Source organism: Delphinus delphis, chromosome 10 (genome assembly GCF_949987515.2).
Source record: "Delphinus delphis chromosome 10, mDelDel1.2, whole genome shotgun sequence".
Taxonomy (NCBI): Eukaryota; Metazoa; Chordata; class Mammalia; order Artiodactyla; family Delphinidae; genus Delphinus; species Delphinus delphis.
The window spans coordinates 28,408,758-28,431,496 of NC_082692.2; the positions used below are offsets into that span (position 1 = coordinate 28,408,758).

General features: G+C 36.0%; 1 long non-coding RNA gene across 1 annotated transcript in view; it reads right to left on the reverse strand.

Annotated features, from left to right (window-relative positions):
• The window catches only part of LOC132431504 (uncharacterized), a 221,112-nt gene extending 208,888 nt beyond the window's left edge, over positions 1-12,224 (reverse strand). The window contains exon 1 of the long non-coding RNA XR_009520766.1: positions 12,179-12,224. This is a non-coding gene — a long non-coding RNA (uncharacterized lncRNA). The remainder of the gene's footprint in view (positions 1-12,178) is intronic.
• Positions 12,225-22,739: the final 10,515 nt, after the last annotated feature.

Here is a 22,739-nt window from a genome sequence, read left to right on the forward strand (position 1 = left end):
CAAAGATTGACACAATAACTCAAAATGCTCTCTCAAATAACTAGATGACCTTGCAGAAAGTAAAGGAAAAAGCTCAATTGGACATAATCAGGGAGCAAGGACCATGAATTTAAGCTAGCACTACTGGCATGTCCTGCCTGCCATCTGCTGCACATGGTAGGGTGTCACTTCAGGACCTTGCTTCAGACATGCAAGATCCCCCATCCATTAAACCATTGCTGCCTCTGTCACTGACTCGGGGCTCTTTCTTTGGTCTTGAGGCTGGGCAAGTACAGGGTTTGCAGGCCTGTGTGTGTGAGTTGGGGCTGGGGGTGGCAGGGTGGGGTAGCTCAATGAATGACTACAACAGAAAAAGCCACCCTATAGAGGCAAACAGTAAAGCTCATGAAGTATCGTGTTTAACTCGGCTTTGGCACTAAGTAGAGACTTTCTGTAAATAAAACCTTCATTTAGACTACATAGTCAAAGGCTAGCTTTCAAATATTTTGTGTCTGAATCTACCATACGTATTCAGTTTAAAATGTATAAGTCAAGAATTGCAATTTATATTGGGCCTAGGTCTATTTACATGCAATCCCTAATTCTCCCAGGAAAAATCTATACCCAACACACAAGTCAACACATATGAGATCTCAATAAAAAAATCATGCCAAACACAAAGGAGAGCAAGTTACCACAAATGAGAATAAAAAGAAACAATATCAGAATTATAAAAAATCAGGTACTGAAAATGTTTAAAAATGAACACTAAAGAGATAAGCTTAATAAATTTAAGGAAATGAGAAAGAATTGAAAATATACTAGGAAAAAAGACTACCAGAATAGAGAGGAGGACATTAGATATATTTAATAAAGGATTAGAGAGAAATTATTGGAAAAAATAAATATTACAAAAATTAACAGTTTAATGAGGTGTTGAGCAGTGGTTTGAAAGAGCTGAAGAGAGTTGATAAATGGGAGAAAGATCAGAAGAAATCACACAGAATGCTGCAGAGATAAAAAAATAAAAAATATGAAAGAAAAGGTAAGAGGCATGGAGGATAGAGTGAGAAGATCCAAAATATGTTTTACATAGATACCAGGACAAAATAATTTTTAAAAAATATATAAAAGCAATATTTAGAGAGGTAATATCTGAGTTTTCTAGTATTGAGTAAAATGATAAATATGACGTTTGGGAAACAAAGATTTCCGAACAATGTACATTAGAAGAATTCCTATCTAAACAAATCGTGGCAAAACTGCAACGTACAACGATCTTAAGAGCAGCCATTAAAAAAAAAAATTAGCAAAGGCATGATGATTAGAATGACAAATTCTAAAGAGAAGTAATGTAGCAATAAAGAGTTAATTATATCTTCAAAATTCAGAGAGAAAATGTATCTAATTTTACTGGTTATTCAGGAAATCTATTTTCAAGAATGAAAGCAAGTAAAGACATTTTCAGATAAACAAAAACTCTCATAAAGAGCTTCTGAATGACCCAAGAGAAGAAGAAAAAAATAATTCCGGAAAGAAGATCTGAAATGGAAAGGATACTGGTGAGCAAAGAGAATAATCATGCCTGTACATTTAAAGATAAATTAATGATGTAAAAAACAGTAATAATTAGATTTGGCTTATAACAAGCCTGACTTAAAATATCAGATAACAATCGTCTGTAATGTTTCAAGTATCCAGGTTCCTGAATGTCATTCTCTATTACTTAAGCCCTTTCCCTTCTTTCACTGATTCTAGCTCTAGTTTTCTGCCTGTCAATTTGTTCAGTTTGTTTGTTTGTTTCTGCCTCAGAGAGAAAAGGGAATACTTAGAGTTAAAGCCATCCTACATCCTTATTTTACTCCAGTGGTATGCAAAGAGATTGGCCTTATTAAATATCCATTTAAATGTTGAGGGTAACTACTAAAAGAATATAAACCCTAAAATGGAGTAGAGAGAAAAACACAAGCACTTTAGAAAAAAAGCCATGCAAGAAAAAAATAAAAAGTAATCACTCTGAGGGAAAAAGAAGTAAAACATGACAAATAGAACAGTGTAAAATGAAAGTGTCAAAATTAAACTAATTTGTCGGTAATTTCAATAAATGTCCCACACAATACCAAATAACCATGTCTTTAACAAGACCTCGTCTCTCTCTCTCAATCCCTCAATCGATCTTTCTCGCTCAGGTACACACACACACACACACACACACACACACACACACACACACACACACACACACACACACACACACACACACACACACACACACACACACACACACACACAATTGTGGCTAATGGGATGTAAGGAGAGCATTTTAAGTGCCCTTGAAGGAAGAAGATGGGCTTTTTCATTTTTTCCTTCTCCTTTCTGGCTGAAAGGAGAATATGATGTTTGGTGCTTCAGTAGCCCTTTTGAACTGAGGTGGAAGCAATAAGTTGAAGATGATAAAGCAAGAAGATAGAAGATATCTGGTTTTCTCGCAACATGGAGCCCCATACCAGTCCTGGGCTGCCTCCTTTCAGGTTTTGTTTTTGTAGGTTGTGATCTACCTTTGAGAAGGAGGCCTGCACTCTCTTCAGAAGTGTGCTCAAGACCATTTGGACAGGGCATACCACAGCCCAAAGACCTAGAACATGGTCTAGAAAGGAGTATCACTCCTGGTGGACATGTCTCCTTTTCTAGAAGAAAAACACAGCTAGAGGAAATCCAGGGCAGATCCTCTAAAGAAGGGTGTCTCAGGACAAATATATGGTACTTGGGCCTAAAGGGGTGCTAGGAGCCCTCACATACTTGTGATGAAGGATAAATGAGATAACATAAGGAAAGTACATAGCTCAATATGCAACACAGAAGAAGCACGCGATGACAATAACAAACAGTAACAATTGGGTGCCAGGTATTGTGCTGAGTACAGAGCCAAGACTGACTCCTGAATGCTGTTCCCATTACCTAAGTCCTTTCTCCTCTTCTTCTAGCGCTCCTTGCTCTAGCTTGTCCTGTCAACATTTTCGTTACTGTTCAAGCCTAGGAGAGAATTGTTCCAGATTCTCCTAAGAGTGCAGTCACTCATAGGACAACAGGGTAATGAAACTGCAGGAAATGTCCACCTGTGCAAAACATTTAACCTATTCCAAACTGAAGCTCCTCTATGCTAGGCCTCACATGGCAGAGTCCCACAGCTCTTCAAAACCAATAAATGAGTGTAAATTCTCAATTCAGCTCTAGACTTAACTACAGTAAAATATGATTAACTACAGTAAAATATGGGGATCAACAATGAAAAAAAATCTATGAACCTTTGTCCTACAAATTCAATCAAGGACAAATCCTCAGGCTAAACCCTGAGATCCAAATGGAGCTTTTTGAAACTGCAATTTGGGAAGGATGGCTCTTGCCAGTCGCTTTTAAATCCAGTCAGCCAGCTAATTAAATTTCCAGTTCCCAAAATGTTTCCAATAAACAGAATCCAACATAATAATACACTTTTATATTTCCTCAGCAATTTACAGCAAAACACATTTATAACCATCTTTCATGGCGAACAGTGGTTTTATAAGTCTGACTAATATCTTCATGCAACAGTAACCCACTGAAATTATTTTACCACTTGTAGTGTTTTTGCAAGGATTTATAGATGCTATAAAAGAGTTATCTTTATAGAATTTTCCACCAACAAATATTTCTCAATCTCCTCATGGGAAGAATATTGTAGATAGGAGCTAATTTCATCCAACTTTTGAGAAATAATCAATTCTTATCAAATGGGAGCTAATTTCATCTAACTTTTGACAAATAATTCCTTTCTGTATAATCTTTACAATTATTGTAATATTTGCTAAAATTGGAAGAAATACTCAGGGACTCAATTCATGGTGAAATTTGAAATCAACAAAGGGCATGATATTGTCTTTTGGGAAGCCATTTCAGCTCACTGGAAAGGTCATAAATTCCCCATAGCTAGAGCTTCAGAGAGTGAATTATTGCATTGGATGGCATGTGGGATTCCTCACTAGAGTAACAATGATTAAGCTACAGTGACTCAATCTTGGGAATTTACCAGACCTATTGTCCTCCAGATTCTTGGAATGTCAGAACTGGATACCACCTTGAGGATCCCTCATCTAGTAGTTCTCAACTCTCATGTCATATTAGAACCACCTAAAGAGCTCCAGGAGCATCTCAGAGCAGTTAAATTAAAACATCTGGGAATAGTGACTAAACCTTGGTATATATTTAAAGCCCTCCATATGATTCTGATGTGCAGGCAAGTTAATATTTAATTGTCTTTTAGCCAAATCCCTCAATTTACACAAGAGGAAATTTACTGATTCTAGGAATCAGTAGATGGTACAGGTTCATTCTCTTCTTTCTTCTCTCATTTAGCCAATGGTTCTGTGTCCAGAAATTAAAAGCTCTCAATCAGCTCAATACATCTGTATCCTGAAGAGGCAACTTTTAGCATCTTCTCAGATTCCACTACATAAATTACCTCATGTTTTAACTAAGCATGGGGTCAGGCTTGTGAGAACTACAAGTCAGCATGCATAGATTTAGAACATCAGGAGATCCATGAATTGAACAGAAAGTTATTCTAGGGAGCCTCTAAAATCCCTTTTCAGTCTGTTTTTGTTTAATTTTTAAGATTCAGCTCCTTTCAGAGTGGCCTGAAAGAGACCACAATTTAGCAGTGAGAGGAATCCCAGTCTTCCTCTTACCTTTGGAGGGATAGATTCAGCCCTTGCTCATCTTGTCTGTATTGTGTGCTTTCAGTGAACAAATCATATTAATGGGTATAATCTCTACACTAAAAGAGCATATAATATCACTGAGTATATAAAACGAATGAAAGTAAGTTAACTGAACTGTTTCAAATTCATTGTAGGTGCTCAAAATAGTTTAGAGTGATTCAGTTGATGATTGATCACAACTATTGCTTTTCTAATAGTTCAACGTTTAATGATTCAGGTAATTTAAGAAATGTAATTGGGTTGTGACATTATACTTTTCACTGCCCCACCCAACAATTTTTTCAATCTCTAACTCTTCTTGATTAGAAGCCTGCTTTCTGGATACTTCTATCTGGACATGATGGAGTAGGATATCAAAGCAGTTTTCTGCATTCTGCTGCACCAGCTCCTCTTTTGTTAGTTTACCATAATGTCAAGTTGTAGAAATGAAGCAAAACTTGGATTTCATGGATTAAGCCCTCTTTTTCCTCTGACAGACAGAAGAGATGCCCCAAGGGAGAAAAGCCTCTTTTTTCACTCTAGAATTCTATCAAAGCAAACTATCACTGTTTTGTGGCTAGTAGCCCACAAGTCACCTTCTATTCTTTTTGATTGGAAACACACCCATCTGTCAAGTAAGTACCCTCCAAGAACATTTATGCTGCTCCGGGAAGTGTCTGCATCACCATGACCATTCTACAGAAGAATGTTTCATATGGGAATTTCGACATGATGATTGTGTAGCAGTTCTATCAACATCTATAGAGAAATTACCATACTGACTGCTGGAAAATGCCTCAGGTAGTCTTGAAGCCTGGGCTTTTAGGGGTAGGGAATGCAAGAGAGAAGATAGTCCAAGAAACTGGTCCTGGGTAAGTGGCTTTTGATTCACCCTTTTGGTTATCACTCAAAGATGCTTTGGGTTGTAAACAAACAGTTGAACCTTATGGGCAGATAGGTTCTTGCCAATTTTCATAATAGTTAGAAGGAGCCACCAGGGTAGTATATTCAGAACAAATAATGACAAAGGAATTTTTCCAATGACCTGGAAATCCTCATTCCCAAAAGAATGAGAGGCACCTGTGAAAGCACTTGAACTCCAGATATATATATAAAGGGAAAAATTCTGTAGAATCCCACTTACAGCCATGTTGAGACAAACGTGTATATCCTGCATTTGCATTTGTTGCCTCTGTTGATGACTTTCTATCAATTCTTTACTGCCCTTTTGAAAACTGTGATACCCAGAAACAAATTGCAGAAGAGTTAATTCACTTCAGAAACTAATTTCCTTTCCTGAAAATTACATGAATAACTGTATATTTGTTCGTTTGCTATTCAGCAATCATTTATTAAGACCCAGCATTACAATACAGACATTAGAACTAGATTTGCAAGCTGCATACCTTTGCTTGATTGACCTTTCTTCCTAAAACACTAGTGGTTTTTTTTTTCATTTTGTTACTTACTTAAAGCATCTTTATTTACTACAGCGAATAGTCAAATTCAGCTTGGACCAATCTGTCTTGGTCAATATTTCTAATTGTGAGTCCTGTCATCACACTTCGTGCACACATTTCCTCATTAATCCACCTTGCTTTATTCATTTCTCTATTCATATCTTCATCATCATTGCTCTCTGAAATGCCTTACCCTTTTCTGTCCACTATCCAATCTCTCTTCATCCCTCAGTGCCAGGTCGGACATCCACCTTCTCTACATAGTTTATCGGACTATCCAAGCAATCCAAATTTCTTCTTTGAGAATGAAATAATGCCATTTGCAGCAACATGGATGGACCTGGAGATTATCATACTAAGTGAAGTAAGTTGGACAGAGAAAGACAAATATCGTATGGTATCACTTACATGCAGAATCTAAAAAATATGATAATGAACTTATCTACAAAACAGAAACAGACTCACAGACTTAGAGAATGAAATTCTGTTATATCCGATATAATTACCTCTTCGTGTCCTAAGGAAGACATTTTCTCTTGGAGATTTTCATTTAGTATACCTTTAAAAAATCTGGTGTTAAACTTGCCTCCATCTTTTTCTTGGGTAAGGACAACCCAGAAATGACCCTTTTGTGTCTATGATGTTGCTGTTCACAGCTTTTCCTGATAGGCCTAGTACCATCTTGAGAACAGGGTTGCTGTATGCTGAAGGTCAGACAGTAGCTCCTAGCTTTGCCAATCTTAGGTAGTTATGCTGTGCATGTTTTATTGGTGTACCATGTTTGATTTGTCTGTGATACCTTTGGAGTTTTTCTGAGAAATGAAGTAATGAAACACCAACTTATTAAAATACATTTTAAGCCTAATAAATAAATAAATTAATTAATTAAAAGGTTTTTTTAAGAAGATATACTGTACAGCACAGGGAAATATAGCCACTGTTTTGTAATAAGTTTAAATGGAGTATAATCTATAAAAATATAGAATCACTATGTTGTATACCTGAAACTAATATAACATTGTAAATCAACTAAACTTCAATAAAAAAAGAAATGAAATTATGAAAAAAACACAAATTTCTTCCTTGAATTTCCATGGCACATTTTATCTATTTTACTCTTTTGACACTGTTACAATTTAACTGTGAAACAGCCTACAGATCACATCATTCTACTATGTGGTGGCAATTCTGTGACCCAGACACTACAGAAGTGTCAAGAAGTGGAAGATCAATGAAAGACGTTTATGTTCCCATTTGTTTGAAGCACAGATTAAAGCAGATGTTTCTAGATGTAAAATGCAGTGCTTCTTTGAACTGGGAAGTTGTGCCAAGGACATTTTTGGCAAGAAGCAGAGAAGTGATGAGCTTCCGGTGAGTATTTCTAACTCCCTCTTAATGGAGGCAGAAGTGAAAGGCAGCAGCTGTTTATCATGCTTTATTGAGACTGCAAATTTCATCATAAACGCTGAATTGATTAATTCAAAACACTGCATTGAGTATGTTTTCTGGAAACTGATGACTAGACAAATAGGATTTTAGAGGAGGTTATACTCTTCAGAGTAATGGAAGAGGAACTTTATTGTCTATCAATATATAGCTACCTAGAAGGTCTTATACAGATGTAGATATTTAAGACATTACTGATGTCTGAGGGTAACATAATCGTTGACCTACCTCCAATAAACTACTGCTTTTCAAATCGTAATGTGCACACAAGTCACCTGAGGATCTTGATAAAAACGAGGATTCTAACTGAAAAGTCCTAGGACGGAGCCTACATTCTGCATTTCCAATAAACTCACAGGTGATGCAGACCACACCTTGAGTAACAAGACCCTGCACCACCTTTCTCCCACTGACATGGAGTGAACATTCCTCACCTCTCACTAACCTGAGAACAACCACTGCTATAGCGAGGAAGGTGCTGCCACATGTCGAGGTCAAAAAGGTGTGCTTCTGTAGTACAAAATCTCTTTCAATGCATTTCCTTGGGAACTGGTATTATAGATGATGGGTATGTGTAGTTGAATAATTTAGTCCATTTTAATTATTCTTTCAACATTTATTGAGTGTTGTCTGTGTGAGGCATAAAAAGGAAGATAAACAGAATCAGTTTCTAGGTTATGATGTTAGCTTATTTCACCTGCTGGGTTGTAACTCAAGAAGCCACAGCATTGTAGAGGTATGTGAACATCAAGATATCAAACGTTTCTTAGAGTAAAACAATGAGTAACATACTTCATCTACATCATTTGTGGTATTTTAATAAGGAATCAGTTGCTGATGCCAGGAACAATACCTGCCACTCTCCCTCAAAGGAAAGGGAACAAACCTGGAAAAGAAATTCAAGGACTACTGGTAATAACTGTATTTGTAATGAAAAAAATTTTCATTATAAATCCTAATCAGAAAAGTCCTGGAAACCCTAGGCCCCCCAATTTTTTTCCCATTTCCTTGCAAAATTTTAGTGTTGCTCATTCATTCACTCATTTATTCTCTGGTTCAACCAACACTGACTACATGCCAGATATTTTTATGGGTTCTGGAAGGATCACGGTGAATGAGAAACGATTCCTGACTATACGGAGCTTATGTAACACTGAGAATGATACAAAATATTAATAAGTTAATAAAGAAATAGACAAGAAAATATCTGAGTGGTGAATAAGTAACACAGGGTTAAGTGGCAGTGGCTGAGGAGCTTATGTCAGAGGACACACTGCACTGCACACTGTCTCCAGGACAGACCTTCCACGTGATACCTCACTTTCTCAGTGAGAGTTGTCTGCCCACTGAGGGCATCCTTCTAGAGCTTGGGTCATGATTTTTACCCATCTCCTTTTGTTAAAGAATTTTAATCCCAGTCTCCTGAACAACTAAAATTTTCATAACCGTTTCCTTCATGCCATCCTCAAGTAAGTAGACTCATAGCAACAGCCTAAAAAATAGTTATGCAGGGCTTCCCTGGTGGCGCAGTGGTTGAGAGTCCGCCTGCCGATGCAGGGGACACGGGTTTGTGCCCCAGTCCGGGAAGATCCCGCATGCCACGGAGCGGCTGGGCCCGTAAGCCATGGCCGCGGAGCCTGCGCGTCCGGAGCCTGTGCTCCGCAATAGAAGAGGCCACAGCAGTGAGAGGCCCGCGTATCGCAAAAAAAAAAAAGTTATGCAGTTAGTATTTTCTCCTTCCCCTAATAGTTCACTATATCCATAATAAAAGATGATTGGTTTTGTGTGATAAATGGAACACAGACTCCTATGGAAACATAAATAAGGCCAATGGCAGAGTTTCCTAAGGGAATCAAATCAGGATTGTAAAGACAGGACATCGACCTTGAAGCGAGACAGACCAACAGGCTTTCCATAAGCAAGATGACAGAAACATTCTGGACCTCAGGTAGTTGCGGACAAAAGCTTCAAAGAGAAGGGAAATTAGCATTTGATGGATATCCTAGTGCATCGGTGGTGTTGCTTATATGATTATATAAGCCTAATACAGGAACCCATCTTCCACATATAACAATGCTGTTCGCCAAGAGATAATGAGATCGAAGATTCAAAGAACTTGGAACAGATTATTGGTAATTGTCCAGATAACATGAATACATTCTGGAAGGGAAGAAGAATCACAAGCATGAGGGCAGGTCTGGGGCTCCTCAGAGACTGATGACCAGTAAAAATGCTACCTATTCAAATGTGCTCAGCTCTATTACATAGGTTCCTACTGCCTTGCTCCTTGGAAGCCCATTTCAGACTTCCTACCAGATTTACTTCAGAAATCTGGCTCTCACTCTTGTCCCTACTCTGCCTTGGTATGTTATGCAGGTGGCATAGTATCTGATCTTACTAATTCAGCTCACTCTGTACACCACACTATCTTTTAAGTGTCTGAATATTCCACTATGTCTGCCCATTGCCTTTCCTATCCATGTCTTTCCTTTAACCATTAAAAGTGACTCACATTGTAACAAAACTGGAGATACAGTGGTAAGTTGGAGACAGCATACATGTGAATTGACATAGCTCTTAAGTAGATGCTTAGAGTGTTAATAATCTATACACTTTCTTATTCTCTTGAACATAATTCAGAAAACCAAAGACCATTTATACTTGAACATTCCATTCCCAAAAGGCATTTAGGTAATTTTTAAATTTGATTTAAATTAATGGATTTGTAATAAAAGGATGGCTGTCCTCTCTATGAAAGGAACTGCTCCTATATTTCAAATTCATATATAAATATTCAGAAAATCCATCTCTGTAGTTAAATAAGATTTTCCCATAGAAAACATTTACTAATTCACTTCAGATTTTTAAAAATTTAACAATAATGGCCCTTACCACTGGCCAAAAGCTGTTATTTTTTTCCACATAAAGTTTTCTTTGTTTGAATATTGTCTGTGTATAAATAGAAAAGAACCTAGAATATATAATTTATGAGAATAATTTAGAGATTAAGCTCTTTTTTGTACAGAATGTCATTAGTTTTATCAGTTTTAAATTGATTGATATGTCAGGACCTCCCCAGAGGTCCACTGGTTAAGAATCCGTGCTTCTACTGCCCAGGGGTGAAGGTTCAATCCCTTGTCAGGACTAAGATCCCACATGCTGCCATGGTATGGCCAAAAAAATAACTAATTAATTAATATGTAAGTTTGTTTTATATTATCTAAATTAAATATGACTTTAGCATGATCAATAAATGTCTAAGATAATAATACCTGTCCTACCTATCTCAAAGATAGACTCAAGTATATTCATTTATTTGCCATTTAACAAATATGTATTGAGCAATGATTATGCACCAGGCACTGTGATAGACTAATTTTGTCACAGAATCATATAAACGTGAATGAATCCTTTATAAAATAATTGAAATTCCATTCTAATTGAGTATCCAATATTCCCCTAACTTTTGATGTGACCTTTCAAAGTAGGTATTATTCAAGTTTTGCCAACTATGAAACAGAAATTCAGAAAAATCAGGATGCTTGCCCACAGTCAGACAGTTCATAAATATCAGAAGTTCCCTTGGGTTGGTTTGAACCCAAGTTTTTCTCTTCCCAAGACCACTGCTCTTTCTACTTCACTCCACAACCCCGTGCACTTCCATCCTTGTGACTATTTTCTGCATCAGTAGAAGCAGATTTTTGATTATTATCCTAACCGCCCTCTGCACTGAACCTTGCCATTTCAAACTTGGTCCTCCCAATAACCCTGAAAAAGCTGGTAGAGTATAGTCACTGCACTTGATATTAAACCTCTTCATCATACTTATTTTATTGAAGTTTAATAATCTACTGCCTCGTGTCAGCCTCTTGCTTCTTGAAGCCAAGGACCATGTCTTATTTATTTTTGTATCCTTCTACCTAGAATAAAGCTAGGCACGCAAAGGTGCTCTTTAAGTTGAACTGAAATAAATGTTTCTGGAATTATTTCCTCATCCACATTCACAATAATAATGCAAAGTTATAGTAAAAGCTTGTACTTATGTCCAATATTTTCCTGTGTAAGAAATTTGTATCTAGCCTGACAGAGATTCCATCAAAATGAGTAAAATAAAATTAAAAGGTCTGTGTTTGATGGAATGGGCCTCAGATATGATGATATATTGACAGACCTTTGAATAACTGCAGAGTATTTGCAAATATGAAGTACTATGATTATCTCTGAAAGATACAGTACAATCTGTCAAAGATCGTTTCACTTTTTTTTCAGGCATTGCAACATTATTGTCCGTCACATGCATTCTGCACTAGGCTATCATTTGTTGTACACTGGAGATAGCTCTTAAACTATTAACCTCAGAACAATCTGGTACAATGGCAAATCTTTTTAAAACAATTAAATTCAAGCAAATCAAAAGGCAGAAACGACAGTAACCAAATGAGCAAAAGGCAAGATTAAATTGTGCCATAAATTGTAAGCAGACTGATGTATTTTCTCTTCTGGAGAAAATGCCCTCCCTCATTACCGCATTCTAGCACACTTACCACTCATGCTTACCTTACTTGGCAACTTGCCTTCTTCATGCTTCTGAAAACTATTTATCTCCTCTGTAGAATCCCATAATATCTTTTCTCAACAACCAACTATCTCAGGGAAATAGAAGAGTCATAGCTCCTTCACACCGTTAACATTTCATTTCTTTCTCATTAGTAAGATTAAGTCCATAGTGTCAGTCTGTGTTCTTAGTTGCAATCAAGAAAAACCAATTACAGCTGATTTAAACAGAAGAGAAATTTGTTTAAAGGGCATTAGGTAGTTCACAAATTACCCAGAAGGGTGGGCCATATGTGGGTATATTCAGACAGTAATATTGCTCAAAATTAGGCTGCAGAGCTCAACTCAAGAAGAGAACACCGCAGCTAAACGCCTCCAACTTGCACTACTAATGCCACTAGCATGAGACACAGGATGCTGTCACAAGCACTGTTGCCACCACTGATCCTCATCTTCTTTTCTGGTTCTACCTCCTTAAGAGTACACTGCATCTGATTGGCTGAGCTTTAACTCATGCATTCATATCATAGCTGCAAACAAAGCCAGGAAAGCAAGCTCTGGTTTTTATGTCTGACTCTTACTAAAGCCCACTGGGGTTCCAAGGCTGGGCTTCCATAAACAAAGACAGACTGGTTCTCTCTCAGGAAAAGCCCCAGATAATCGTTTATCAGAGGAGTAGAGAGTGAGTGAGTAAGATAAAACTTTAAATAGGCTCAATTATGAGGATACAAGGTAGCTATAATTATGTTCCCAAATCTCCTAATTATCAAAATAACCAGATGCAGCAATTTTTTTAAGTGATACCCCAGAATCCCTCCTAAGACCTTCTGATTTGTCAGATTTTGGAAGAAACTCAGGAATCCTTATAATCAACCCAGATAAGAGAAGAGAAGTGATCTAGAAAGGTCAGAATATGTTTTTAAAAGGAGCTCCAACCCATATTCATAGCAGCATCATTCACAGTAGCCAAAAGATGGAAGCAACCCAAGTGTCCATTGATGGATGAATGGATAAACAAAATGTGGTATATACATACAATAAAATATATTCAGCCTTAAAAGGAAATTCTGACATTTGCTACAACATTAATAAACCTTGTGGACATTACATTTAAAGAAATAAGCCAGTCACAAAGACAAATGCTGTATGATTTTACTTATGTAAGATATCTAGAATAGTCAAATTCATAGACACAAAAAGTAACATGGTGATTGCCTGGGGCAGTGAAAAATGGCGAGTTGTTTAATGGGTATAGAATTTAAGTTTTACAAGATCAAAAGTTCTGGAGCTCGGTTGCACAGCAGTGTGAATATACTTAACACTCCTGAACTCTACACTAAAAAATGGTTAAGATGGTAAATTTTATGTTATGTGTATTTTACCACAATTTAAAAATGTTTTAAAGGGAACTCCAGTGGTGAAATAATTTTTTGATTCACACTTTTGCTGTGAAACATCGCTGTGAAAATATGATACTCTCTATATAATAACCAGTTGTTATCACAGACAAATTGAAAGAAATTATTTTTTAATTGTCAATATGGCCTATCTCTCACCCAGCAGTAGACCCCAAGGGAGTTGTTCAGTCTTAGGGTTTATCCTTCAAAGGGGAGACGTGAATGCAGGTCAAGTTAGTAAGACTCTGGATCAAATATGCATAATTAGAGGAAAATTCTCTGATCTGAATTATCAAAAAGATCCTCAGAGTACACACAAAGCTAAAGTATAAGAATGCATGAATAACCTTATGGTTTGTTATTAACTTTATTCAACATTACATCTCACAGACATAATTTCTTTTCTCAGGTTAAAAAATAAAACTCTCAGCCTTGGTATTGACTCACTCTCAAGATCCAGCAGCATCTTACAGAAAAAGCTTTGTCCTTTTTTACTGTACTGTAATTTACCAGTACCTCTCTGGGAGCTCCCAGGATATTTATAGCTTGGTGATTCATAGTTCCCAAGCTTAGAGTCTGCACTGGGTAGTCAGTTTATTCATTAGTCTGTGTCACACTATCCCAGATGAACTAAAGTAAACCGAGTTATTAGCATATGAAGCAAAATGAGAGAGAAAATAATCTCTGGAAACTCATCAAACATAATCCTGGGCATACATGATTATGGAAATTGCTACCTTAATGACTGAAAAATTCACATCTCGAATAAAAATATTAAATTATTTCAATTATAAGAACAAATAGAGAAATCACATGGGTGTGAATGTTGGACGCATATGCAGGGATGCCACTGTGCAATTAATAAACCAGAAAAATTCATGACAGTTTTCATAATATCACATGGAAAATAGGTTTTTACTTAATTTAGTTTACTTAGTTATACAGGAAATTGAGGATGTATTTTCAGGAACTTTTATTTTTTTTAATTCCCAGAAGCCCAAGAAAATAAAATAAAAATGAACAATTACCCTTAATTTCTGCACTCAGAACTTTTGGGAGCACTATTAATTTAATTTAATAAACCGTTATTTGCCTATGTATAAAGCACTGACTGCACAAATAATTAATGTTAAGTTACTTTCCCCAAGGGTTTTGTCATTTATTAGAAGAAGAGGCATACCAGAATCCGGCAAACTTGGCTGTACATTAAAATTGCCTGGGAGCAGCAAAAAAAGAAAAAAAGGAGATGCCTAATCCCCAACCCTAGAAGTTTTTATTTAATTTATCTGAGTTTGGGCCTAATACTAGAATATTTTTAATTCCCCAGATGATGATAATATGCAGAATAATATAAGCAGTTCTCAACAAAGCTTGGTTCAAAATAGGGTGCTTCCAGATCAATGTGACTGATTATACACACTCAGCTTTTGCCCTTCCTTCCTCATATTTTTATGAAATGACAGAAAAGATATATTTTAAAAATAGCAGTGCTGAAAAAGATAAAAGAGGATGTCACGGGAAGACCAGACTTTTAATAGAATTTCTAGAAAATAAATAAAATCACTTTATTGGAGATAACAGAGTAGAGGAAATCACAGCCCAAAACAGAGCAGAGAGAATCAGAGTCAGAGCAGTTCGGGTTGGAGTCATGAGATAGAAGGAATATGTAAAGATAATAGTTGTGCTTTGTTCTCAAATGCATCCAGAACAACATGACAGTGTTCCTGTGCTTCCCTGTGTATAGAGAGGATGAAGTCTCCCATTTAAAGTGTAGAGAAGGATTTAGAAATGTTCCAACTGGGAGTGTCAGCACCCGAGACCCAAGGACTGGACTTCAGTGTACTCTGCACCTCATCACATGCCAAGGGGGGGATGTAAACAAACAAACCAACAAAGGCAGGTAGCCCTATATGAATGAAATAAACCAAAATATTCTCCATACAGAGTAAGATGCTCCTTATTTTGGCAAATATAGGAATCTCCAAACTGTCTGCTCACCCAGCCTATGTGGAAGCAAGGCTGTTGGCATGAATGATCCTTACATCCTAACGACCACAGTTAACTGTTGCACTGGAGGGAGACACCTCCAGAGGATAAAATGACTTACAAAAGCACTAAGAAAACCTACGACTCCTACAAGTATTCATCAACCTGGTCCTTAATGCATAACTATGAATGGACAGCTAAAGATGATCAGACGGAAAGAAAACTAGTAGCATAAAACAGAAGGACCAAAATGAATAAACCAAACAAACGATCTTGAGAGAAACAGTTTATCTAGGTAATAAGAGAATTTCCAAAAGGCTTATTTGGTATATATAGGATTATCTGAAAGGACTAGAAACAGGTTGCTATAAATACAAATGTCTCATGAAAAACAAGAGCTTCGGGCATCTTGAGAAGACACCACCACCAGGCCACAGCTGGACCAGAGCACCTGCCCCAATGCTGGAGTTGCCACAAAGTGAGAGGGGAGGAAATGGAGAGAAAAATGAAAGAATCTTATCGGATGCTTTATACATAAAAACTTGGGTTCTTTGTTTTAAGACTGTAATGAACTTTAACCAAAATCATTGTTAATATTTAGAAATATTACTGAAAAATTCTATTTCTATGTATAGGTGGATCTCCACTCAGCATCATCTCTAGACCATAGCAAATCCTAAGCATTACCTGAGACCCACCCTTTGAAGTCCTGAATTCCTACAGAAATGCTGTAGCTGACTCTTTCTTTTTTCTTGAGAAACCTGTTATTCTTACTTTCTTTTACACCACCTCCCTGATTTTCCTTCTATTTATAGCTACTCCTCCTCAGTCTTTTTCCCTAAAGAAGAGATTGCTGTCATTTATCTTGATAGCATCTAAATATTTTTTGAGTTGTTAAAAGGAAGTTAAATCTGTTTTCTTTTAAATCATGGTATTTTTATTTTTGACTTTTAATATGCTCTACATCAACACAAGCCTTATTGCTTTATCCATATTTTATGCATTATTTTAATACTGAATTATCAGATTTCTTCTAACAGTAGGACATTAGCATTTTAACTATTTTCTTAAAAATGATTTCATTTTATGTGATGGTCAATATTTTTTCTGAAAAACTCATATGTAAAATTTTACTATTAGTTGGTACTGGTGGGATAAGATGAAAAGGTTCAAAGATTTTACAAAAATTTACTATGCTGGAAAAATTAAACTGATGAATTCATTCCCTATATTGAGATATAGTAGAGAGTTTGTGCCATTTTTTGTAAAAGATGAACAAAAATTATAAGTAGTCTTTAGTCATTATTTTATCATTAGTAACTGGATTGGTAATTAAAGTAACAGCTATAATTTATTAAGTATTTATTTTATTCCAGATACTGTACTAAGAGCTTTAAACATGTGTCAATTGATACCACTACAATTCTACAGGTATGTGCGAACGTCCCTATTTCACAAATGTGCTTGTGAAGGAAGTTAAATAGAAGCCTTAAATATCAACCCAGCACTTACTTCTCCAGGTGTTTTTCATTTAGACATGGCATACCTACTGAAGTGGATTAAATTAATTGTTAATCAACTGAAGAATAATAATGATATTAGGCACATATAGTAAAGGAGCATCACGCTAAATGTAGTGGAGGAAAATAGGAAATTAAAATATAGACCCTAACCTTGAGGCATTTGCTATCTTACAGAGGAAACAAGATATAAAATTATTCTATTTAATGAACTCTTCTACATTTTTTCATTGATCAGATATTAAGTTCTGTATACTTCATAGTTTCTTTTGTTTCATTTTCAAGAATGAACATGAGAAATCATGAAAGTATAATTAATAATAAATAACATACTAATACTTGCTTGTAAAAAGAACGGATCTTTGATACCTTCAAAAATGCTGACAATAAATATTTGATAAGATGAATACTAAATAACAGTATTATATGACTCTCTGGCCACTTCACATATAAAAAGAATGCTAGGACTAATAATTTTGACAAATACTGAAGGTGAACCTAAGTTGAGCTTTTCAAGGACTATCAAAATCATAAGGTTTGTTGTTAAAACAACAGTGTTTTTAACACACACTTTGATAGTCTCCAGTTATTCACAGCACATACCATTCAATTTAATTGATTTGAACTGAACCATCTGCTGTCTAATTGCCTCATAGCCAGTGGGATTTATGTAAATAAATGAATATCAGAGATAGAAAGAATACTAATGTGAAGTCTATGTTACATTAAAAATGTCTACTTGCTCACCCACAAAAATTAGGTATATTAAAATGTGAGCATATAAAAAATAGCCTACTTTTAAGATTTCCACTCCTTACCAAGATGGAGTAACATGGGACAGATTTATCCTCCTGCCCCAAACATCAACACAGTAGACAAAATACACAAAACAAAGGTTTTCAAGACATTGGACATCAGGCAATAAGAAAATGATAACTGAGAGATAAATAAACAAGGTGAATCCTCTCTTTGACCCAGTTTATTGCCTGGAGGAGGATGCGTGTCATGGCACAAGAGAGGAATGAACCAGAAAGAGTCCATGGCTTGAGGGGATATAAAGAGGAGAGTGAGGAGATCAAGGCTGATAAAAGAGTTCCAGTACAGAGTACCAGAGAGGAGAGAGTTGCAGACAGAGCACTCCAGAGATCTGAAAGTTTCTCCTTGAATCATTAGCTGAACAATGATCAGCAGATGCACAATAGAAAACAACTTGGGACTGGGAAAATAAATGCATGGAAAAATTAAAGGCAACAATTCTTTGAGCTCACACAGGGCTGAAAAAATACATGCTATCCTCACCAACCACAGTGGAAATACTAATAATTCACAGGGTATCAGGCAGAGTACTAAGAAAACTTTTGCCACAATTGTGGGGTAAAATTAGGCATGGATTAAATTCTACCCTGGTCCTGCCCAACAAGATTTAAAGGCAATAATCAGACCCGAACTGCAAGAAATGTTAAAGGAATTCCTTCAGGCAGAAGGAAATTAATACCAGACAAAAATAGGGATCTACAGAAAGGGATGATTTTGCTTTTCATTATAGGTCACATTTTTCTACCTTGCATGCCTTGGGATTTTGCAGTAGATGATGGACACTGCAAACTCCACCTTGTTGGGTGGCTTGATTTTTTTTTTTTTTTGTCTTCCTATAAATATTCTTGAGTCTTTTTCTGGAATATGTGTTGGAAACTGTTCGATCCTTTCAGGCTTTTCCTTTAGCATATACTAAACATCCACAAAAACAATAGTAGAAAATTCATCCTAAAAAAAATTTCTCCACTGGTGTTTCAAAGCATGGCCAATTTGTCCCTCATGTAGTATTTTGCCAAATATCTATTTGAAATTATCTGATACCAATAGACAGCCACCAGAACTTTGTTAGATCATATTCTCATGGATCTTGCAACTTGACAATTCCTATCTGACCTTTCCAGAATTGGAAAGCAAATTTTGTGCACCTGTGATGGAATCCTTGCATTCCTTCATGGATTCTGTTCTGTGAAACATCTTTGCACAAAGACTTTAGTCATGAATAATAAAGATAGGATCCAAAAAATTTTTAATGAAAATTTGGTACTGGAATTTCTAAAATATTTGTTTTGTGATGGACATTTCTCAAACTAGAGAAGCACAATCATCAGATCTCCTTTATCAGTATGGGTATTAGAATATGACAAAAGAGAAGGTTAATATATTTCAATATATATTGAACTACATATGAGATGACGAGATGTTTAATGTAAATGTATTCAAAGCTACAGTTGCTCTGAGGAAAGGAGGATAGTTCTTCACTACTGGTCCAAGGGATAGCTATAGTAGGCAATGGGTCTTTAGGATGTATGCTGTTGTTTATATATATACGTAAAAAGAAAGGTTTGTGAAATTCTAAGAAGAATCCGTCTGGACTCTACGTGTGCCATGTTGCTGATTTCACATACCTAAAACATGTCCTAATCTTTGCATAAACATAAAAACAAAGTTTCTGATATTCTGAGAAGAATCAATCTACATTTTTATAGCTCTTTTTTATTTACTCTGTTCTCTAATTGTTATTGTGGAGTGTTTGCTCATTATGATTCTTTAGTAACAGCTGATTTTTGAATAATACATAGTGTAAATATTAAAATGCCTAGGTTGGTTATAATAGAAATTGGTTTATAGAAATTTAAGGGATTTCTAAAAATTTTCTGACACTCATTTTATCTGGAAATTCCATGTCTAAACTAGGTCACCACATATAAATATTAAAAGGTTTATTTTATATCACAGAGAATAAAGAAGTTTCCTTTGATAATGTTCACAAATTAACAGTTATATAATGATATATTGAGAGTGACTAAAGAGTGTCATAAATTGTTGATATTTTGAGTGTTTTCTGAAAACCAAGGCAAATAGAGTTCATTTCCTTTCAAGCATTTACTTTTTTTTAAACTTTCAAGTTTCACATTTTTAATATCTTTCTTTACTTCTAGCATAATCAGATAATCCAAAGAAGCATAATTTAGTTTTCATTTCTAAATGGTTTATATGCTAAATCTCTTTGAAATGTTCAGCCACATTTGGAGATTTTATAAGTGGGCAATTCCTCTTCCCAATTTATATTTTCTGCTTCCCTTCTTTTAGGTTTGTGAACATTTACAAATAGAGGACACGGATCCCTTCATACTGCTCTCGACTACTCCAGGATACTGTTTTAAGATGTTCTAACTCTATTTTCTTTTCTTTGCACAAATTTGAAAAAACTCTTCTGAGGTGTTTCTGAATATAGCATTGGTACCAAGTCTGTTTCCCTGGAATCATATCCCTGCCCTTCCCTCAAATAGAAACCAATTACTCTTAACTAAGTTTCAGGAGGAAGCTGAAAAGAGAAAGAAACAAGAACTAGTTAGAACCAAGTAGACCCAAGATGGTGGAACCAAGTAGACCCAAGAACTAGTTAGAACCAAGTAGACCCAAGATGGTTCTAACAAGAACTAGTTAGAACCAAGTAGACCCAAGATGGCGGAAGATCTGACTTCCAGTAGACCTTGAAACTCATTATACACTCATTGTAATGCATTAGCATGCTAAATGACACACCCAGCATCACCATACTAGTTGACTTTTGCCATGACAACAACCAGAAAAGCCCATACAAGGACTGAAAAGGAGAGTTGCATCAGTTTCAGGTCCAAACCACACCCCTGTTCTCAGTCAAGTCATGAATGTTCCTCCCACTCTTTCCAATTCCCTCCCTTTTACCTTGACCCCCCTAGATATTTGATATCTCCACCCAAATTGAACAGAAAAGTTGATCTGCAAAATAGTTTCCCACTTCTTCATTCTTTGGCCATTGAATAAAACTTGTGCTGTCCCAGTCTCAGTATCAGTTTTGTTATTACTGCATGAACCTGATCAGAGAAAGAACGTCTCTGGCTGAGACAAAGGGTCTTGACCTGGGCTAGGACCCCGGCACAGGTGTGGTCAACTGATTTAGTAACAGCATTACACTGAAAATTTTCAATTTTTTTCTTGTATCACAAGGCCATCTTTGAATTACACACAGCTAGGTTATTTGAATCATTTCCTAGTCTTTCCCATCCTGATACTTATAACTTTTACTTTCTATCAGAGGGATTGACAATTAAGTGAAATTATTGGTACAGATCTGATTGTCCAGCAAAATAAGTATTTAACAGAATCATGAATTCTGCAGCACATTTCTGTTTCTCTTTCAGAGGTTAAAAAATCCATAATCATATCTCTTAACATGGATATAGACTGGGGTATAAAAATAACCTATGCAAGGAATTATAGCCATTATCTTATAATAACTTTTAATGGAGTATAATCTGTAAAAATACTGAATCACTATGCTGTATGTCTAAAACTAATATAATATTGTAAATCAATTATACTTCAATTGAAAAAATCACAATTTTAGCTTCTAGCCATGAAGTAAAAAGGGCTGGATTTACCTTCCTGCTGTAAACATACAGAAAACAAAAAACAAAACCAAACATTAACAGAAGGTATCTTAAGAAAGAGATCCCTGAGAGAAGGAAAACAGGTGAGGTAGTCTTATAATTGGTCTGGCTTGTGCCTGGGCACAATTTCAAGAACACAAACAGGCATAAACCCAAAAGAAAGCCAGTAACCTCACAGAGTTGAGGAATCTACATAGGGAATAGAAAAGGCTGAGACAGCTGGAGTTGTATGGGGCAGAGTTCTGGAAAAGAAGGAGCTATGCAGAAAAAGAACTTCAGAAATCTGAATAAAGGATCCATTACCTCTTTGGTAAGTACTCAGATATGCAACTATAGAGCCCAATTCCATGAGTCTTGATAAATAAAAGTATCTGTAAGGTCAAAATTCCCAGACCTCACATAATGCAAGCTCTAAGAAAATACTGTGAACACAAGCCAGCCAGAATGAAGAGCTTTTGATGATCCTTTAGCATATTCTCAACTGTTATCAGAGGGGACAGTATGTAAATAATTGGGGTAAATTATCATTTCAATGAAATCCATTCCAAACCTGTCCTTGCAAAGCTTTAAAAAAGCCACAAAGGAAGAAACTGATCTGCAAGTAACTTACCTACCATTGAAGGATCGCAGGGAACTTCTTTGAGCGATGAAAAAATGTTCTCTGTGTTGATGGTGGTGGGAGTTACCTGGCTGTATACATTTCTCAAAACTCTTCAAAATATACACTAAATCGAGATGCATTTTGTTTTATGTAAATTTTACCTTGATAAAGTTTATTTTCACAACAACCACCAAAAAAACCCTTAATTTGAAGTTTTATATCTGATATAGAAAACTCAAAATCCCCAAAATAAGAAATGTGTGTACATGTTCATTCTGTATTTCAGTCCACCAAGCAGTATATACAATGTTATATTTATTTATGTTTGATAATTTGATTTAATATATAGAGATGACACAATTGAGAAAGCTCTAGGCTAACACTGAGGATCCCTCAGTTGAATTCCAGTTCTGCCTGCTACTGGATATAGGATTTTGACCAAAGCCACTGAGCATCTCCATGACTCAGTTTTCATATTTACTAATGGAAATTGTAATATTAACCCAGTTGATCATTGTAACATTCAAAGAACCTAATAATGTTGAAGTCCCTTTTCTAGAACTTTAAAGCACTATACAAAGATAGACTTAT